This window comes from Sphaerodactylus townsendi, linkage group LG05, assembly GCF_021028975.2.
Source record: "Sphaerodactylus townsendi isolate TG3544 linkage group LG05, MPM_Stown_v2.3, whole genome shotgun sequence".
Taxonomy (NCBI): domain Eukaryota; kingdom Metazoa; phylum Chordata; class Lepidosauria; order Squamata; family Sphaerodactylidae; genus Sphaerodactylus; species Sphaerodactylus townsendi.
The window spans coordinates 83,369,014-83,389,993 of NC_059429.1; the positions used below are offsets into that span (position 1 = coordinate 83,369,014).

The following is a 20,980-nucleotide window of genomic DNA, read 5'->3' on the forward strand; positions in this document are numbered from 1 at the left end:
GAGAGCAGAGTCTGCAACTCTTTCTGACCATTCAGGTCCATTAAAGTGCTCCCCTTCTTGCTCCCAAGTCCCTCTCTCCATTTTATTCTCCCCACCACCACTTCCAAGAGTACAAGTCTTTAAATGGGGGGCTGTTAACCAACAACTGAGATATATCCCAACATAAAGTGGGTCAGAACAGAAGCACTAAAACCATATTATTCCTGAGAATGTGCACAGTAGAGAAAGGAGGAGAAAAATGTCCAAATTTAATAAAAGTCAGTTCCATGTTGCCAGGTGGATTAAAGATAAGCTTGGGGGTCTCAAAAGTTTGTGCCTGATGAGTGTGAGTTAAAACCTCTCTTTTCTGACTAATTTCTAGACTACTTGTTATCTTGTGGTCATTTCAGAGCTCTTGCATGAGACTGTTTTGTCTCTGAGGGAACTGAGGGTCCAAGTGACTTTGTAAGTCAAACGTAGTGCTGTGAAGATGAGAGAAAGCCTATGCAAATGTTGGAGTACTGGTGTAATGTGCTCTCATTAACCATCCTCTGTCGTAAGGGGAGTAGCATAGCTGGGGATGTGGGGGGGGGGTGGTTTGGAGCCCAGGGTGCCACTTCCTGGGGGCACACAGCAAGGCAGTGCCCTCCTCACAACTACGCCCCACCTGGGTGGAGAGTTTGGGTATGGGGCATGGCTGTGGTGGACAGAGGTGGCATGATGCCCAGGGTAAACCCCAGGCGCCATTTTTTAGGCTACACCCCTGCATAAGGGAGCCTACCATGTTCTGCAGTAACTGAAGATATTGCAGTTCATCAATAGCAGCTCCACAGAGGACAGCAGTCAACAAAAACACTTCCTGGCCTGTTTGTTCATTAATCTAATGTAGTTTTTTTTTAAAAAAAAAACCACGTAATTTTTGTAAAGATTATGTTCTCCAGTTGGTTCTTTTGTACCAGTCCCAGGTGACCAGATAAATAACTAATATTTCTGGACTACATTATGATAGATTACTTTGAGGACAGCTTTTTTGTGAGGGTGCACACCTGTATTGAGTATCAGCACCTTTTTTCTGAGCTGTCCTATGTCCTGAGAGGGGAACTGGTAGAAATTAGCACAACGTTATATATCAGTACGGGCACTTTTTAAAAACTTATGAAGCTCTGAAAGCATAACTGACAGATCTGAATTGGGCAAGGACCGCCCCCCCCCTTTCATAAGCTGGGTCATCTGCACATAGTCCATTGCTCATCATTGTAAGTCCACATATCCCACAGTTCCAAAAGGTTTGTGGAGCCTGTCATCTTGGTGATGGAGAGAGAGTTTTTTTAACTAGGGGGACAGAGTTCTGATTATTTATTAGTGGTCTTGACAGTATCTTTCTCAAGCTACTTCCTCCAAAGTCCAGATTCTATGTACTGCATAAGAAGCATCACAAATTTTCCAGCTCTGTGCTTCAGGTAGATTCATAACATAGTGTATATGTCATCACCTATCCTGTATTAGGCTGCACTGGCAATCAGCCACATTTGTGCCTCACGACTTGAGATGTTATGGATCTTGATTATAATAATAATAATTACAAAGATAATGGAAAATATGGGACTCAAAGGTATTTGTAAGATTTCCCCCTAAATGTTTAGCAACCTCACTTTTTAAAAAAGATATCCAAATATGTCACCACCTTCATTTTTATTTCCAAAAGTGTCTAAAGGTTTGGCATGCAGGCATTAATTTAAAACTTATTGTCCTGTCCTTTAGCCTAATTTATATTATAGGGTTATGGTATTAAAATGGAGGTAGTTGAAGACATGTGCATTGTTCAGAGTCCATTGAAACAAATGGATAAAATATAATAAATTATTATTGAAAAAAACAAGCTTAATTGCTGCATATTCTGTGATGCCAACATTTTTACAAGACATTTATAAAAATGTATGCAGCCACTCTGAAACTTTGGAGAAATGGAAAAAAGAAAATGAAAGTAAAATTAACTACAAGTTTTATAATGCAATCTTAAACCTATACCATGGTTAGTCCTTGTAAATCAGTGGTTTAGAAGGGTGCAACTCTGATTAGGGTTGGATTGTTAGTGACTTCTATGGATTGCTTTTTGTGTTATGCTTGTATTGTTAGGGTTCTTGCTTTTTCCATCATTTACATGATCTGTGACCTTTTAAAAGATTAGGTCATCATGACATGAGTGTTTAAGATGATGATGAGTTGGTCAAGAGAAAGGAGGGCATATAAATATTTTTAATTTCCCTTATAATGACTTAAAATGTCCCCATCTTTTCTTGTTTCTTTAATGTTCAAAAACAGGCAAGTGAAGATTTTCATAGCATGGTAGTAAATTGCATCAGTACTATCTAATATAACTGGTAGCTACGATTGCCAACCTTTGAATTGGTCCTTCTAGCTGTCCCTTTAATATCAATGTGATCACATGATGCTATTTACCTACATGCAATAAAAAGTTTCAGCTGTCCATTTCCACATTAAGCCAATATTAAAGCAACAGGACATTTTTCTCCTGGCTGTTAGGCAGTGCTGTGGCAGCAACTCTCCTGGGTTTACAACCCCCCCCCCCAAAAAAAAAAATTGTAGGATTACAGCTCAGTCCTAAAGTTGCCCATTGAGAAGTGAATGCTACTGACTTCAAGAGAACTTTTCTCAGTAAATATGTGACAGTGGGACAAGAACCATGCATATGAACAGCAATTCCCTTGTTTCAGCTGCATGTCAACTTTCAGGGTTTTAAATAATTTTTAAGAACCTTTGTCCTCGTAAGTTTACATTTCTGTACTGCTTTTCCTCATTGTTCAAAAAATAAAAACCAAAAACATCCTGGGACCTGACACATTAAAAACACTAACAGAACTAAACTCCAGGGAAATGAAGTCAGGAAAGAAGCCTGGATAGCCTTACACTGTCATCTGAAAATGACTGGGAAAAGGCAGGCCATTCCACAAGGATGGGACCACCACAGACAACATTCTTGTTCTGGCTGACACCTCTTTTAAGGAGAGAGCAAACCTCACTGTGATCATCTTGAGGTCCATTTGGGTTCATATGGGGAAAAATGGTCCTTCAATTATGAACAACCCAGGCCATAGAAGCCTTTGAAAGGAAGAAACCAGCACCTTGAATTGGGTTCAGATACAAACAGGTAACCAGTGCAGCTGCTATAATACTTTTGTCATATGGGTAGGCCAGCTAAACTCCTTTAATAACAAAGCTGCTGTGTTCTAGACCAGTGTAATAACATGTGTGCTCTATACATCTACCTGTAGTATGGAGGCAACTTTCTAAATGGCCTTGGACTAGGCATGGGTATCTTAAGAGTTACCAATAATGTGCCATTTTGATGAGATTTTCAGAGGCCCACATTTGGGTTTTGCAGTCTTTGAAAGTTAGTTGGCTAGATACCAGCAATATGGTCTTCTCTGGTGCAGCACCCTGACTGTCAAACACCTGCCTCAAACATATCTGCCAGATACCAATTTTAATATCTTGTGGGTGCCAGACAAAAGCAGATTATTTACTTGAGCTTTTGCTAGGATTTAACAGTAGATAGTTTTGAATATTGCTGCTCTGATAGCAGTGTTCTTTTTCGGGGGGGGGGGGTAGTTTAAATTAATTATTTTATGTTTGCATTGTTAATCTTTTAGGTAAATCATTTTGAATATAATTTGACATAAAGCTGAGATATGCTTCTTTAAATATATAAAAATACGATATTTATGTTCAACACATTGCATATTCTTAAACAGATTTAAATCTGGGTTATTGAGGGACTGGTAAAAATGGGCATGCAAGTATACTGTTGTTTTGCACAAAGAATTAAGAAGATGAACAAAGAATAAATCAGAATTTTATCTGGAATCCTTCTGTACTACTGTTTTAAGCACATTTATTTGGAAGTTGAAGCAAAATTCAAGTTGATGCTAGAAAGTTCTTTAAAAATTTAGGGAAGTTAAAAGTAGAATATCAGTCCCAGTATTAAAAGTACTTTATAATGCCTGTGCATCCAGGTTGCTATGAAGTTACTGAGAAGTAAAATCCCACTACAGTTGGTGGTGCTTACTATCAAGGAAAGTATGAACAAGTTTGAGAACACCCTAACGTGTGAATGCTAAACATATCTGCACATTGCACACACTGTGAAAATATCTAAGTGAATGCTTTTTAATCCCAGAGAAAAAGTACATAAAAAGCATTTAAAAATCACACTGCAAATGTGAAATACAAAAAAATAAAAAAAAGACTCAGGAAGGAAAACTACCTTATTCGTTCATTCATTCATGCAACTTTGTAAAGACCACTTTGTACATTACATGACAACACAAGTTTACTAACGTATATGCATACCACAGTGATCAGTCTTGCCTTAAGTGCATGTATAATTCACTGGGTTCTTTTGAAGCATACACGTGAAGCCGTTTAGTTAAAAAAAGGTAACGTGTGACACAGCAGCGAGGCAGGTCACGCATTCGCCAGTCTTCTATTCAGGACCACTGACCCACAAAAACTTGCAAAGCAGCAAGTGTAGATAGAGGCGGCGTCTCCCTTACGATTTCCTCCTCCTACAGTCTATTCAAAAATCTGTTGGGATTTTGCAAGTGTCTGTCACAACTCAGTTATAAAAGGGTTAACTTGTATGGAAACAACTTGCTGAAGTCACTGTTTATGACCTGATCTATTGATTAGCTATTGGTCAATGAGATAACCATTGCTTACATGCTAGCGAGCACGTACATCTGAAGTTATAAAGTTAACTCCGTTTCTTTGAGCAGACACGATACCAACACCAACACAACCAAGGGTTAGCAGATACGTACCAAGATGTAACCAAACTTACAATAATGCATGTAACCAGAAAGGAAGGATTTCTTATTGTATCTCCATGTAACCCTCCCTTTAGAGTTAGTAAACTCATAATCTGTCTCTTTCTTCTGTTCTACTCTGCTAACATACACCCAACGAAATCCCGATCACAGGTATTAAAGGCACCCGAGCAGTCAGGAGCGAGGCCTCTTCCCTTGGTTCAAAAGCTCTCTCGGTCACCTCTTTTATCCTCTTTCGCCGCGGCTTCCTCTCTGCCATTCAGGACTTGCGGGCTTCGGAAACGAGCTGCACCTGCTTTAGATGAATTATGGTAGAACTGGAAGTAACTCTCTCTCTCTCTTTCTCTCCTACCCCTCCCACCCAGCGCTCAAGTCACATCTCCAGTACAGACGCAACCCCTGTGATTAGAGGCAGCTCTGCCCATCTGAATGGGACAGCGAGAGGAGGGACCCGCGACAGAGATTGACTCCCCAGCCTCCCCCGCCCGCCCTTGAGACTTCCATTGAGGAAATCGGAACAGGAGAAGGGGGGTGAAGGAAGAAGAAGCGGACCTCCCCCCCTTCAACTTCCCACCATAAGAGAGAAGAAAGCGGTTCAAAGCCTTTGGCAAGAGAAAAGTATGCTCATGCCTGAACTGTGTTAGTAGTGCTTTCTTCTCCTTCTGTCTGTGTCGGCTTCTCCTCCCCCCCCCCCCCTGTTTCTTTCTCTCTTTGTCTCCGAGGTGTTTAACTTTGGGGGACCTCGGGCTGCCTGGGAGCTGGAGGCATTTTCTGCTCCGTAAGGGAAGAAACTGGACGCGGCGGCGGTAGCAGCGGAGGCGGCGGCAGCGGCAGAGAAGCAGCCACATGCTCCGAGTGGGGGGTGTTAAAAGTTGAGTCTCGATCCCAGGCGCTGTAGATCCAAACAGGTTGGTGGGATTGCAAGCAAAGAGCACCCCTCCCCAACTTTAAACGCGGTGTAGTTTCAGTAAGCCTTGATAGTTCCTTCCTCTTTTTAACATTTTTTTTAAAATTAAAGGGACTCTTCTGCTTTGAAAGAAAATATATAGAATATTTGCGCCGAGTAACTATTCAAAGTCGTGAAGTAAACTGTTCGATCTGGTGGGTTTTTCTCTTCTTTTTCTCCTTCCCACCCCCCGGTTAAAAAACCCCCCAGGTGTAGTGAGCAGGATTCGTGCTTTGTTGATCCCTTCCCTCTCTTCGCCTAGTTCCCTACAGTTAAAAAGGATTCTCAAGGGGTGGGGTGGGGGTGGCAGGTGATATCGGGGGAAGGCAGTCCCCCCCCCCCTCCGGGTTGTATTTTTGTCTGCTATGTGGTTTTTAGGGAAGGAGACGCGTCAGAATTGGGGATACCTATAAAAGATCCGCGCTCCAGACAAAGAGAGATACCGGTGGGAGCAACTTTTCAGCTGGGATTCTACGGAGGATGATGTGTGACTTCAAGGGGCTGAGTATCGGGAACTAGCTGGTGCTCTGCAAAAGCGTTTCGGGTTCTCTCTTTGTTCATGGGGCGGGGGGGGGGGGGTCCTATAGCGGGACGAGATAGGAGCGTCTCGCCTATGAGGGCAGATAGTCTGATTTTTTTTGCTTTTGGTTCTGTTTTGTGAATGTGAGGAGGGGTGGGGAGTAGATATTGCAAAACCGCTTTGGGGTTTCTGTAGATCAATCAGCCCAGTAAGTGAGTCTGTGAATTACAATGTACCGTGATTGACAGGATGGGTAGACTCAAAGGTATTAACGTTTATGGTCCACTTGAGTATACTCGAGTATATGGGGAGGGGGGAGGTTCTGACCTGGGACGACTGATTTTTTTGTGAAACAGTTTTTTCATAGCAATCAAGTTGGCTATGAATAGGAAACTTTTTTGTCTAGCGAAGAACCCAACTCTCAGGGTCTATTCTTATGCTTGAAAAAACTTTGGGATGCTGGAAAAATACAAGTCCCAGAATTCTCCTTGATTTTTTTCTCATGTTTTTACTTGGAAAAGTGAATCTAAAATAATTTTATTCTAAATAACTGAACTTAATTTTTTTAAAGAATAACTCCTTATTGTTTCATGATGGGGTAATGACAACGAATACCCTCAGTAGTTTCACTGCTTTAACTGTATTTTCCTGTGACTAGCGTGGGCTGGATCTTCCATGCTTTACCTTTTTTAAAAAAAAATATGCAGAACATATTTATTGAGGTAAGAGAATGGTTTTATTCTGATCAGTCTTCTATTCAGCATTTTGTCAGCATATCTTCTTTCTCCTCTATTCATGATTTAAAACAAATTTATGTCGTTCGAAGTGGTAAACTTGAACTAAAATCCAAAGTAAAATGATCATGCACATCAATATCTTCAATTTAATTTGATGACAATCCCAGTTCTCTCTGGGATGAGCTGTATAAATGCATAAGTGCGGAAAACGATGCACATATCTCTACATATGTTATTAACCTGTCATGGTATTTAAGCTTAAAAGGGAAACGGTTATATTTGACATCATGATTTTTAATGTAGGTTTCTCTTAATTGGAAAATCAATTTTTAAAAATCTGTGAAGATTGCTTAAGTTTTTCTTAAGTATTTGGACCTAATACTAATTTCTAATATACTTGCTGTGGTTTAGTTACTTTTACATACTTTGTGCTTTATAAACATTACAACAAAGGGAACAAATTCATCAGTGTCTTTAGGCACTTGAAAAGCATCAAGCAAAATATATTTTTGAATCTGTGGTTGGCATGAGGGTCTTTAAGACATCGAATCTGTTCCTATGATCAAACTTCCAAATGAGCAAATAGTTTTGAAACCAATTTCCAGTCCAACCATTGCTAAAGTTAATGTTCTCTGTTCTTCTAGAAATGTTCTCATGTCACTCCTGTGAAAGTTTTGAAAACGCTGTGCCAGGCAAGTGACTCCGACTCCACAGGACAGTAGTTTTCTTTTATTAGAAAATGCTTTTTGTGTTGACAAACCATGTTTTCAGTAAAGTTAAAGGGAAATAGAAGGTGTTCCGAATCACTAATTTTCTTCTTGAATTTGGCATTTGTGAAATGGAAATGTTTTTATGCCATCTCTAGTCTCAAGTTCAAAATACATTTCGGAATGGCTTAGAAGTTACAAAGTAATTCATTAGAGAATAATAAAAGTCTCAGTTTCTTCTGCAGCTCTATATTAAAAGGAACGCATTTGACAAACTCATAGTGAGATTTGTCTCTTCTCTAATCTAGCCCTAAGGAATTTGTCTGCAGATCCCATTCCAGGGTCCGTTGCAGACTTCAATCAACTGCCCAATTCGCGGTACAGTTTCTTTTGAGACAAAAAATGTACATGAGGCTGCCGTATGCCCCAGTCATTCTATCTTTTAGCATTGGTTTAATACTTCACTTTAATGCTTTAGGAAAGCTGTGGGGTATGCAATAAAAAATTATTACTTTGTGTTTTAAAAAAGGTTTTAACACACAACAGAAACAGCATAATACTCTGTGAATTTATTAGTACATGTTAAAGCAGTTACCCAAGAAGGGGCTTGTGCCGCCAATAGGCCATTTTATGTCAAACTGACACAGTGTGTTACCTTTCTAGGCAGTGGGGCCCTTGTCACATTCCTGCTATGTCACTCAGGAGTCTCAATAAAGTTTGTACAAATTTAACTAATTTCTGTTATTTGTAATTTAAAATAAAGTTAGATCTTGCAAGTGGGTGATATTCAAAGAATTCCATTTCTTAAAAAAAAAATTCCTTGCCCCTCTCAGGTTTCCCCTTCTTTTTAAAAACCACACCTTGAAACTCAGAGAAAAAAACAGTAAACACCAGATGTATAATTTACTGTGCAAACCAAGTCAGAAAGATTGACAAAGTGACCAGATGGTTCTGATTCCAAACCTTTTTTTCTTCAGGAATGAAGAGTTGTAGAGGTGACATGAATTTCTGAGACCCTGTGATTCCTAAATTTTGCACTATTTTCAGAGAAATTTTGGGGAAAGTTTAACTAAGTCTTTAACAATTAATGACTATTTTTCATGGTCATGCATTATTAACATGTGAATTTTAAATGGAGAGATAACTTTTTAGTTAAAACTGGCACAAGTAATATTTTAAAATCAATGTATCAAAAAGGGAAAATTATTTTTGTCAGTGAAATTGCATTTCATATCATTAAATTGTGAGTATTTCTGTGAAGAGGAATATCTAGTCTTGAGGTCTTCTCTGCTAAAGCTTTAAAAATATTCCCCTATTCCATTCCAAAGACACTGAGTGCTGATTGTAGGCAAAAGCCTTCTTGCAGAGTAAGACATATACAATACACTGCCTTTTCACATTTCCATAGTGAAACATTTACATGAGAAGCTGGGTAAATAAGAATGGACCCCTTTCTTTGCACATTGATAACTTTCTTGTGTATGAAGTTGTCTGGCATATAGGATATTCCAACGTTGCAATGAGGTTTATAATATAAGTTGTTTTTTCATGTCTGGGACTAGAGGAAGTCATAATGGAATAAATAGTTTTGGGGCAAGTAGGTAGTCTTAATAAATCTACATGGGATGTACTTGGTCCTGATCTATTAGCATTCTCAATTTTTCTTTTTTTATTTAATAAAGATGGGGGGGGAGCCCAAAGAAATGTGGCAGATCCCTAATTCAGATTCCCTCTATAGAAAGGAGATTTTCTTTAAGAAGGGGAAGGGGATCTATAAAACAAAGAGCAAATAAAATAACCACTTCAGGCGCTTTCTCTCTTTCTTTTCTAATAACCAAGCCGGGAACTATGTGCAGTCAGTTGTGAAGTTTTTGCCCAGAGAAGCCTAAGAGCTTTTCTTTTCTCATGGCGGAGGGGATGCTTTTGAATCTGATAATGTTTGTGTGTCTCGCTGTGGGGCTGGAATGGGGAGGGGGTGACTGAAATTTTTTCTTTCTATTGCATAGGGGGGAGAAATTGAAAGAGGGAAAGATGCAGTTGTATTTTGCCTTTAAAGAGACATGAAGTCTTTGTGTGAGAAATCTCTGTGGAGTTGGAGAGTTCTTAACCTTTGTCTTAAAGAAAATTGGTGGGTGAGTGTTCAGTGGGGATGAGAAAGAGGCGACCCAAATATCCTCATCTCTTCTATGAATTTTCTCCTGATTGTGTAGGATTTTGGAATTTGATGCGACAGTTGAATTTTTGTTATTTTTTTGGAGAAATGTTTGTATCCTCCAAAAGGTGATACAGTAGAAGAAGGCATTTCTCTTCTCAAGTTCCTTTTTCCTACTAGCAGGTGTGGTGGTGTTTGCAATATTGGCACTCTTTCCAAAGAGAAGAGGGAATAACATGGCACAGGTCTGCTAAACACTGTAACATAGGTGCTTGGCATTGAGATCCTGCAAGAAATTCATTATCAGCTACTATAATCAAACTGTATGTATGCACACATTGGCCTTCAGGGCTGAAATAGTCCCTCTTATTGCAGGAACTCACCTATTTTCCTGTAAAACAGTGTATTGTTTTATCTCCGTTCCTGAAAGAGAGCAATAAAAATTTTAAACAGCTTCAAAACAAATCCCAGTGATGCCATTTTTGATTTAATTATTTTCCATTTGGCATTGTTGTGCTCCTGCAAAGAACAGGATGCCACCTTTCAAACTTGGCTAGTTCACTTGCCTCCAGGGCTGAGTGATTTCCTCTTTATGCTGGCAGTAACTGCCACATGGCAGGTTTAAACATACCTTCTGAACTGTTGTTGATAGGAAAGAGTGAAAACTTAAGTATGAGGAAGGAATCTGTACCTGGGAAATGTGTGTGTTTGCAGGAGGTATGCTTTTAAAAGATAACTATTCCCAAACATAATGTATAGAAGGTGAAATCTTGTAGAGAACTTTGGAATTGAGATCACTGATGTAATATTAGTCCCCCCCCCCCTATCTATTTGTTGATTTCATTTTTTCCGTTTCTGCACATTAATGTGTTACTCACCCTTTGTGGTTTTTGTTTGTCTCAGAAGTTATCTCTTTTGCGAATCAGAAGCATTTTTTTCTTGGTGGTCAGACGGATGGCTTTTGAAAAATTTGTGTTCTGTGTTTGTTTGTGAATGACATTTTTGTGTCTTTGTTCTGCTACCCACACTAGAGATTCAGGTATAGTGTGTGCCGCTTGCACACAGAATTTAAATCAGTTCTTGCCTCTGAAAAAATCTACTGTGTGTTATGTGGGAAAGGGTTTTGAAGAATTGCAGGGGAGAGTGCAACAGGCAGAATTCTGTAAATATCCCATCACAATTTTTGATCTCAAGGTGGAGAAGCTTGGACTGTGTGGCGGATTAGTGAATTTCCATCTATTAAAGGATGTGCTTTTTCCTTTAAAAAAAGGCTCTGTGGAAAGGGTTAAGCAACTAAAACACAGAACAAAGGAAGACATTAAAAAGTGTAGCTGCACTTGTGAATTTTGTGCATATAAACCAACATCATCTGAAATCCAGAGGGCAGGCATTTATTGGGCAAACTTGAAGACCCTGCTATCTCTGGGGAAGAAACTGACTTCATGGGAGGTGGTTGCTGAAGATTTGCTGAGTAAGTATTCTGTTTGTTCCATAGAGTTGCTTAGATGGTGAGTCTGAGTTAGAAATTTTGTATCCCACATCATGCTTGGCTGAATTGGTCTTTATGACAGTATTAGCATCCATCATCTACTCTGCATCAGGCTGTGCATGAACACCAGCCTTTGCGTACTGGGACAAAATCTAGTTCTTTTATATAACATTCTGAAATGCTCTTTAGTTATGAGACAGCGGCCCATGTAAAAAATAAAATCTCTTTACCTTTCTAAGGCTTGTTCTAAATCCTAGCACACTAAATACATGTCTATTTAAACCATATGCAAATTTTGCAAGAGGTTCATTTAAATTTTAGGCATTTCTGAAAATGTAAACTTTAAAGGTATCAGTGGAGTGGAGAGATAAATGCCATTTGGAAGCAACTGGTAAGCTTTTTGTTCTGCTTCACTGGCAAAACTGTATCGCGTGATGCTGTTCCGGTACAAGTTGGCATATTGGTAATAGCTAAAGTACTTGACTTCCATGTTGGGAAACCAAGGTTTTGTCCCAGACTCTTCTCCCTGTGGGAAGCTTAATTCTCTTTCACTGGTTTGTGAAATGTGAACAAGGGGAAGCGCTGTGAATCCACAAGACAGGAACAGTCTGTATATTTACAAAGAATGGAGCTGGGTATCCTGTTTATATGTATCGGCAAGATTTGCCTGGTCCTGTGCTCAGTTTCAACATGAGCAGTACTTTTGAATTACTATATTCTAGTCTGCATGATGACCTCGGCATTTATGTTTTAGAAGAAAGCAAAGTCTTTTTTTTTTTTGCCTGCATGAGCATGACAGGGGTGGAACAGCATTGGTTGATGTGTTACAAAGGTGTAGGGAATAAATACAGTGTCCTGTGCAAGCATGATAATAATGGCCAATGTGCATATACAGTATTGGGCAACAGGGCATATGTATGCAGTGTTCCTTCAGGGCAGGATGGGAGCTAACATGCTTCTGGATTTATCTGCCAGTATTTGATCCTTTCAAATGGAAACCGTTTGTGTAATGACTCACACATGCAGGAGTGAACAAAGAAGTTTTAGGGAATTTATCCCATCCCTGAAGAGGCAGTTACTTCATTTAGAAGCTGCTTATTCCCCTTTAAAAGATCAGAAGGTGTGACCAGAGTCTTAGACTGTTTTCTCATTTCCCTCACCCTTTCCACAAAGTACAACACAAGACACTGCAAAGAGCAGTGCAATTACTTTACTTGCAATATTTCAGGCAGTCCTGGAGAAATATGGAGCTGATTTGCTGTTGAAGCTGACTTATCCTCTGTGGTGAGTGTTTTCCAACCCAGTTTAAATGTGAATGTGGCTAAGCTGTCTTGAGTGCTCTACCACGAGCCAGACTGCAGCTTTCAGTGGCCATTGCACACTTTGACTGCTACAAATTATTATTTTGAAGCTGGCAAAAGACATGGCCTCTGGTTGAGAAGAAGCTCAAAATGCAAATGTTCAGTTTGGTCTCTTAGTTAAGCACTTGTGTATTGCATTGTCCTGGGACTCATGAGGTTGCTTGGGTGTATCTTTTCACAATGATAGTGGAAATGAAGCTTGACTTTAGCTTGGCTTATGAATGGTTTTCCTATGACCTGAATATTAATCTTTCTAGTTTGTTTCATCTCTAACAATATTTTTAAATTAAAACACATTAATGCACTAATGCTGCAGCTAGATGGTGTTCACCTGTGTTTCAGGTCCCGAATTTAGGGTCTGTCGATTTTGACAGTGCTGTGAAAATCTTGCTATGGGCTTCGTCGTGTCACTTTATTATGCTGCTTCAAAAACTTTGCTTAGATCCTGGAATTGAATTAGGCTGTAACCTTCCTTTGTAGACCTAAGTACAGAGGTGTCTAATCAAAGGTACAGTCTGGTACAGGCAGGGGTGCCCACAGAAATATCCTGTCATTTAACAGGCTTAATGGGTGTAAATGGACAGTTGAAACTTTTCATGGCATGTTAGCAAATTATGGGATGTTATTTACTTCCATGCCATGAAAATCTTCAACTGCACATTTCTGTTAAAGGCGGAGGATACTTTTCTGAGGTGTATTGGTATCTTGAGGTACTGTAAATTAACTGCTTGAAACTGCAAAGATATATGATGAAGGATCAGCCATAATTTGAAGGATTAGGGCAGAGTGGAGGAAAGTCAGTTTTTCTGGCAGTACCAAAACTGGATTGAAAATGTGTAATGGGTTGGGCCGTAAATCTTGTATTTGGTCATAAGTAGTGCGGCTGTGGGACCTCATTCATTCAGTTGGGTTAAGTTATTTCGGACATAATCAAACTAATTTTTCAGGTGATTCTGTTTCTGTATAATACACTGTCCAAATTTTACGAATCTTGTAGTATTTCTAAACAATTCTTTGCTATTGTCTCGGACATGAATATTTATGCTTAAATCTAGCCTATTTCATCTAGAAAATAGTGTTTAGCATGGGTTGGTCTCTGTTTACATCCATTTTCTGATCTGGAGATTCTCAGAGCTCTCAGCAATGGCTTTCCCAGTGAATGCAGCTCTAAAGTCTGGACCTCTTTCTGTTAACTTGAAGAAAGACTGCATTGCCTTTGGAAGCAGTTTAGGTGCTGGATGGTAAACTCTAAGATTAAAGTTGATGATAACATTAAATATCAGCTGATATTAAATATCAGCCTTGATAGCATTTTGTTATGCTGCCGTCTTACTAGTATGCTCCATTAGGTTCACAAGAAGCAATCTGTTTATCTCATACTAGTTCAGAGTGAAGTATCTCAACCCTTTACTGAGCCATCAAAGCCATGGCAGCAGAGCTGTACTGATTTTCTGTTTTCCTGTTTGTGTTAGTCTGTGATAAATTTGGGGTGGCACTATATTGTCAGTTCTGTAGTCCCAGTTGTCTGATTTAAAAGTATTTCAAGGATGTGGGTACATGAGGAAAGAGAGGTACAATGAGGGGCTAAATTTGATGAGTCTAACACTACAGTCCTAAACAGTTACTCCAGTCTAACCCCATTGAAATGAATATCCTTGTGTTTGCTTTGATGGCCCAACAGTGGTGGTGTTTGAAGCTTCCCTTTCAGTTTTGCCTCTGTTTTAATGATACCTGCTGATAGGGAACAAGGTAGTTTGCTGGGGTGTATTCATCTTGATCCAGCCATTATCTTCATATTTTCTATATGTTGCTGTAAGGGTTTGCCCTATCTCTATATCTGAGAATGTTTTGCTGTTGTATCTTGTAATGGTCCAGGATTTTTTTTGGTCAAGGTCTCTTAACTAGTGCTTGGTAGATAGTAAAAGGCAGCCTAAAGCCCTGGAAGTACAGCTACACAAAATATTTAATTAGTCCTCTACCCCTATTCCAAAAGCAGTTGTACTAGCTTGAGGCTTTGGCCATGGGGCCTGATAGGCTGTGCCTGTTTGCTAATTTATGTTACTCTGTTTTTCTTTCTGCCTTTGTTTTTTTCCTGCCGTGTGTGCATTAGATGGAAATTCGTAATCCCAATTTATTTTCTCAGGAAGCAAAGTTGTTCTCCATTGGAGAATATTTGCTGGCTGACTTAATCAATCTAAGAGTGATGAAAATAGAATTCATTAGTTTTAATACTTCTGCTTCAAAAAACTTTTGATGTATGTTGCAAGTAAAGAGGTGATTTATGCCCAGCATATCCCTGGTTTATCTCTCTCGAACTGTTTTGGCCTCTGATAGAAGGATAACATTCATGGAGACAATATTTTGTCAGCTAAAAATCTTTGCAGGATATATCAATTGAGGAAGCTCCTCCCACCTTTGGCTAAAATGACAGGGAAACGATGATGCTTCTGATTTTTTTTCATTTTTATGTTTGATTGCTCTTTGACGAGACCTTTCTGAAGAACAGATTGAAATGTGTCATTGAAACTTGATAATTTTTGGTTTCAGCTCGTCCATCCCATGGCACCCAGCTCATGTTTTATGCTATGTAAATCTGAGAATTCAATATAATAGAAAGACAATACTGACTTTTTAAATGCGAGGTACAGTCCTTTCCTTTATGCTACACAAAGTTTAGAAATTGCTTCAAAAATCTATGTGGCATCCCCTACACACATTTATCTTCTATATGGTAGAACTTTTTGCATTTAAAACTAATCATTTCAAAATGCGTGTCTGACTGAAATACAGTATGCTTGAGTTGTGCTGATAGCCTTTGTACTAATACTCCACCAGATCCCTAGAGCAGCTTGTGCTTTAACACAATTCTGGGAGCAGGAGTATGCTAGGGAGCATGCCATTATACAACTGCTTTCACATTTGGGTCAATTTATTTTGTTCATGGCAATGTGCTACCATGTTATCTATGAGCAGCGTACTGATAGATGCTGTAATTGATTGTAAAAAAAGTTATTGGAATTATAATGCTCTTAAGAAAAAGCATTTTTCTCATCTTACCTGTAACCTTTGGGCAGTGCAGTGACAGCTTCCACAGTCAGTTTAATTTATTTTCTTTGGCAGTATGATGTCATTAAGAATTAGTGCCATTTCTCAGTGTGTGGTTTTTAAGGGAAACATTTACATTTGAGAGTGAAAGCTTGAAGTTTCTATCAAGATTTAATTGAAATTAGAGAGTATTCTGGGGGAGAGTTGCCCAAGTTCCTCTCTGGGAATTGAATATAAGGTTGTTGGAATTTGCTGCTTAACAGCAGTTTGGAAACAGTGGTATAGAGCTATGAAAAAAGTACATTGGTTAACTTTTTTTTTTTAAAAAAAGTCCTTCATGGGACATACCTTTATGTCAGTGAACAGTGGGAGAGGCTGGGATTATAATGAGAATAAAACCGCTCCTGGCATGGATGGGAAAATGTAGGAGGCAAATTATTTCAGTGGCACAATATGTGGATCTTCCAGTCACAATTCCACAATCAGCTGATCCTGAGCTTGAGTTGCCTGATTTGTGGAAAATAGACTCTGTATGGAACAGACTAGAGAATTGCCCCGAGTTGAGCAGTAGATTTGTTGCTCGTTACTATCTGTTAACTTGGTTCATTGGTGCCATGTATCAGTGTTGCTCATAGTCATAATGATCAATATATAGTGAGTTCTGTTGAAAAATGTGTGCCCCTTAGCTCTTTGCTGAACAGAACTTTATGGTTGCAGCTCTCTAACAAAAGGAAAAGTGGCTCTGTGCAAGCATACTTTTATTGGCTTTATCACCGTGCTCTCAATCCAGAAAAGAAAGCTGTTTATTTCAGATGCTCTCATTCTGAACCTATGCCTCTTCCAGTAGATAAGTCATAGAATTTCAATTTGAAATCTTAGATAAATATAATCTCTTCCGCTACAAGATGATCAAATAGTTCTACGTTGGGCATTTGAAAGAGGGTAAGTCTGTTAAATCCAAAGCAGCAAATCCTTTCACTAGTATGCTTATGAGAAAGATGTGTTGTGGAACATTTTGCCCAACATTGTAGATTGCTTAAGATGAGAAATCAAATTTGTAATTGAAAGGGCTGCCAAGGAAGCTTGAAAACAGTGATTGGCACAGATCGACTATATTACTGCCAACTTGTATTGGCACAAGGTTTTGTGCAGATCTGGTGGCAAATCGTCCCACATGACACCGTTTTGGCTTCTAGTGGTAATTGTGTATAGTGACCTTTCTTGCTGTGCCAGAGCTACCAAGAAAACAAACCGTGAGATCTCGATCAGTCTCAGTTGCTTTGTGGCTTGCTCCAAGCTCAGTGAGCCGCCTTGACAGAAATATGGTGATGCTGAAGAGTCAGTTGTTGAGACTGGTATTGTAGCTGCAAACGGCCACATATCTCCTCTTATCCACTCCCTGTTAAAACATCTCTCTCTAAAATAACAGTGGACAGGTCATGACATACCTTTCTGTGTTAATCCTATGCAGAGTCACTCCAGTCTAAGCCCACTGAAACTTGTGGTCAGTCTGGAAATAACTTGACATAGAATTGTACAATTAGTCTCCTTCCAATGGGAAAAAATTCAAATATGCCCAAAGTAAAAGGAATTTTATGACATGCTCATGTTAGACTAGATGGAAATTTTGCTTGTTATGTTCATGTTCTTTTACTAAATTCTGAGAAATGTAAACTTTCAAGAGTGAGAAATCTATTGGTGTATGTTTGATCCTGACCTTGTGTAGCCATCTGGTGTACTCACATGAAATCATACTGCATGTTATGATGAATGATGTATTTCTTGGTAGTATCTTGCATGCAGTATGACCATTTTTTCTGTGTCAGTTGCTACTTTGTAGTTCAATTATGCAGTGTAAGATCTAGCGTAGTATCTGATCCCTAGTAACAGTGGAAGTGTTTTGAGGCTTGCTGTCATGTTTTCAACAGCCTGAGTAAAAATGACCATATCTCAATAGGATTGCTTCATTTTTGTTGTCCAAAAACCTTTTGGTTGTATCCTGAAATAGCCTGCAACCCCCCCCCCCCCCCATGGGGGAATCCCTTAAATTTCTTAAGTTTCATAAAAGTGTCCAATTTTGTTTATAGATGGCTAATGGATCTATTGACTTTCAGTAGGGATTGTGTGCATGTTCTATGGGGGAAAGGCAGTCAATTTGAAGTACAATAAAGTAAAATTAACTTCAGAGGGAACTTGTTTCTCTTTAAAGAACACAGAATTCAATATTTTGATACTGATGTTGAGTTATATTGTTTTGAACTGAAAATTGGTATTTAGTGAATTGGTGGTTTCTTGCAGTGACAAGATTAATAATTTTGTATTTTCCACAGCATCATGGTTTACTCCCAAGTTTTTCCTAGCTATTCTTTGATTGTCCCCAAACCAGTTTTGCTGCGAAGTTTTGGCAACAATTGCACCAAAGCCTAAATGATTGTAATGTAATTACAATTACATTAATTACAATTACATTAACTGTAATGAGAAAATTCAGATTTTCCTGGTCTTACACACATGGCAGCCATTTTCTCTATTCTTGCAGCCGCCATTTCCCCTCTGCCCCTTGGGGGTCTTTTTCATAATGTTGTGATGATATAGCATTTATTCAATTCATTGCTGATTAAAAAGAACACCTGAAAAAGGCACTGGGGGCATTGCTGCTAGGCACCTGGCCAGGAAAAGTGCAGGAAACCTACCATGCGGAAGTCCTGTTGCTGCTGTGCTATATCAGCAGCTGCAGCAATAGCAGGGAAACCACAAAAGCCCCTCCCTTTGTGGAAAACACCTGTTTGTGTGATGTTCTGCTAAACCCAGAAGCTCCCATCTCCTCCCCACCCCCCCGGGCTTTAAAAGAGATTCCTTCAACATGGCTGGGAAAGACCGTGCTTCAGTTCTCAAAAAGATATTGTAGGGATAGAATATATGTTGTCTCTGACCCCTCCAGAATTTACCATTGCCCTTTCAGGCATTTAAATGCAGCCAGCTCTCTTGATGATAGGAGTGGTATCTCACATGTTTTGCTGGTAGGTGTGTGTGTATAAAAATCTCAATACATGTAGCTGTCTAGGAGTCTTTAAAATCTATGTGTTTTTTTAAGAGAGCTTTTTATGAATTTATACTCCTGAATGTCAGCATGTTAGACTTGCACAGGCATGTTTGGAGCCTCTAATGCTCCTGGCAGTTGTTTATATATTTTTATCCTTACAGTTCTACTTAATGACTGGGCAGGTCTACTAATGTGTGCCATTTCAAGAGAATTGTGAAAATGGAAGCATTGCAATAAATGTTGGTACTTGCCAGCCCAGAATCAATTGACTGCTAACACTTTGTACAATAGGCTTCAGACCTGATAAAGGAATACTTGTTAGGCTGATTATCTGGAAAATGCAATTCCACATGGATCTTGTTGAAGGCAAGGGGGATTTTGAAGGAGATGTTCCAACATGACCCATGGGCCACCACCATCTGGCTATTCAGGACAGTGAACTGGATTGTTGAGTCTCTTTCCAGTCCCCAATGGGAGTGATAACCCTGTCATAAAAGCCACCAACACAATGGGTGTTAATTTGCTGTCATTTGGAGTCTTTACTGCAGGTCAGTGATTGAAAGGGTCAGGAGACTTAATTTTTTGCTTCAGAGTTAGAACTCAAATTCCAGAAGGGATAGCCTTGGTAGCTCTTGAAGCTAGAATGACAAACTTTAACAAATAATAAATGTATTTTTGCAGAAAAAATTTTTTTTGAGTCAGAGCTCCACATTCTCAGGTACATGAAGGTTTAAACTCCCATTTCATGTGTTTGTCAATATCAATTCTGGTTCACAAAAAGTGATGCCATAATAAAATTGTTTAACAGTGTCGTGTCTTTTGGTAGAGATAGACTTAAAACCAGTTGGACATGTAAGCAGTAAACTGTTTCTCTCCATTTCTGCTCAGTTTGGGTTATTTCTCTTTTTATTCCTATGAATATGAAATGGCCTCTGGGCCTTGTTCAGCATAATACAGGAAGCTATTCTAGGCACAAAATAGTACTGTCATTTCTGCTGCCATTGTGTTGAGGTTAATATTCAGCAATGCCAGCTATGCCAAACAAGCTGTTAAGATTTTGGAAGATGTAACACATGCCTGCATCTTGGTGAAGTGAACTATTCAATTGTTTGCTTAATGTCCTGGGCTGAAACTGTAGACTACTACTTCTCTGTGTTTTTCATGTCAGGTGAAGTCACTGATTTGCATTGTTGCATCCTTGGAAGAAAAACTAGCTGATCTGAGCCAAGTTCTTCATTGTCCACTCTTGTCACCTCCAAGGCTGCCCCTAATGAAATAAAACAATTTCACACACATTTAAATAACTTCAAAAACTTGTCAAGAGGGTTCAGGAACAAGCTGTTTTGAATGTTGCTGGTACTAGTGGTTCCAATCTTTCCATGGTTGATGAGCTACATACACTTTGTGGGACACACAAACTTTTCTAGAGAAAAGTACTTTGAGCTAGAACAGTTCAGTGTTAGGCAATGGGCTCATATTATGTGACCTTCCCAAGCATGGTAGTTGCATGTTTCTGCTGTCAATGAGCTATAGCTATCAGGTCCAAGAAGGTTGTCCTGAGAACACTGAATCAAATTTAAACTGAATAGTGAGCTAGCTTGTTGAAAGCCAAATGCACAGTAGGAGCAAATCTTAGAGGCCCAGTCCAGACAGTATTTCTCCCAGTAGGCTTGTCAGCATTCAGTTAAGGCCTGGACTTCTCCCAGGATTATAACTGATCTCCCAGAGGGAATAGCAGCTTTGGAGGTTGAACTCTATGGCAACACATCTCTCCTGAACTCCGTCCCCAAACCTTCAGGAATTTTTCAAGAGGGAGTTGGCAATACTATCTGCAAGTGTCCAAACTATGGTTTGAAATAATTTAATATACTATGGCTTTGCTTAATATACGATGGCTTTGACAGTATCAGAAGCTCTAGCCACACTTAGCTCATTGCAGATGTGACACCAAACAATAGCTATTGCAAACAATAGCTACTGCAAACCATTTGAGACTCAGGATGGGAAGGGACTTCACAAGCCTATAGTATATAGTTTGTCTCCAAGCCACGGTTCTATGCATATACTGTGTTTCCCAATGTATTAGCAATGCTCTTATTATTTGCATCTGTACCTATCTGACTGTTCGCATTGCCTATTTAGTGTTGCCATGTG

At 39.3% G+C, this 20,980-nt stretch overlaps 1 protein-coding gene across 1 annotated transcript in view; it reads left to right on the forward strand.

Moving 5' to 3' along the window:
* The first annotated feature begins 5,086 nt into the window (after positions 1–5,086).
* The window catches only part of FOXP4 (forkhead box P4), a 162,388-nt gene continuing 146,494 nt past the window's right edge, over positions 5,087–20,980 (forward strand). Inside the window, exon 1 of the mRNA XM_048497872.1 lies at positions 5,087–5,444. The gene's annotated coding sequence lies outside the window, so the exon portion shown is untranslated. The remainder of the gene's footprint in view (positions 5,445–20,980) is intronic.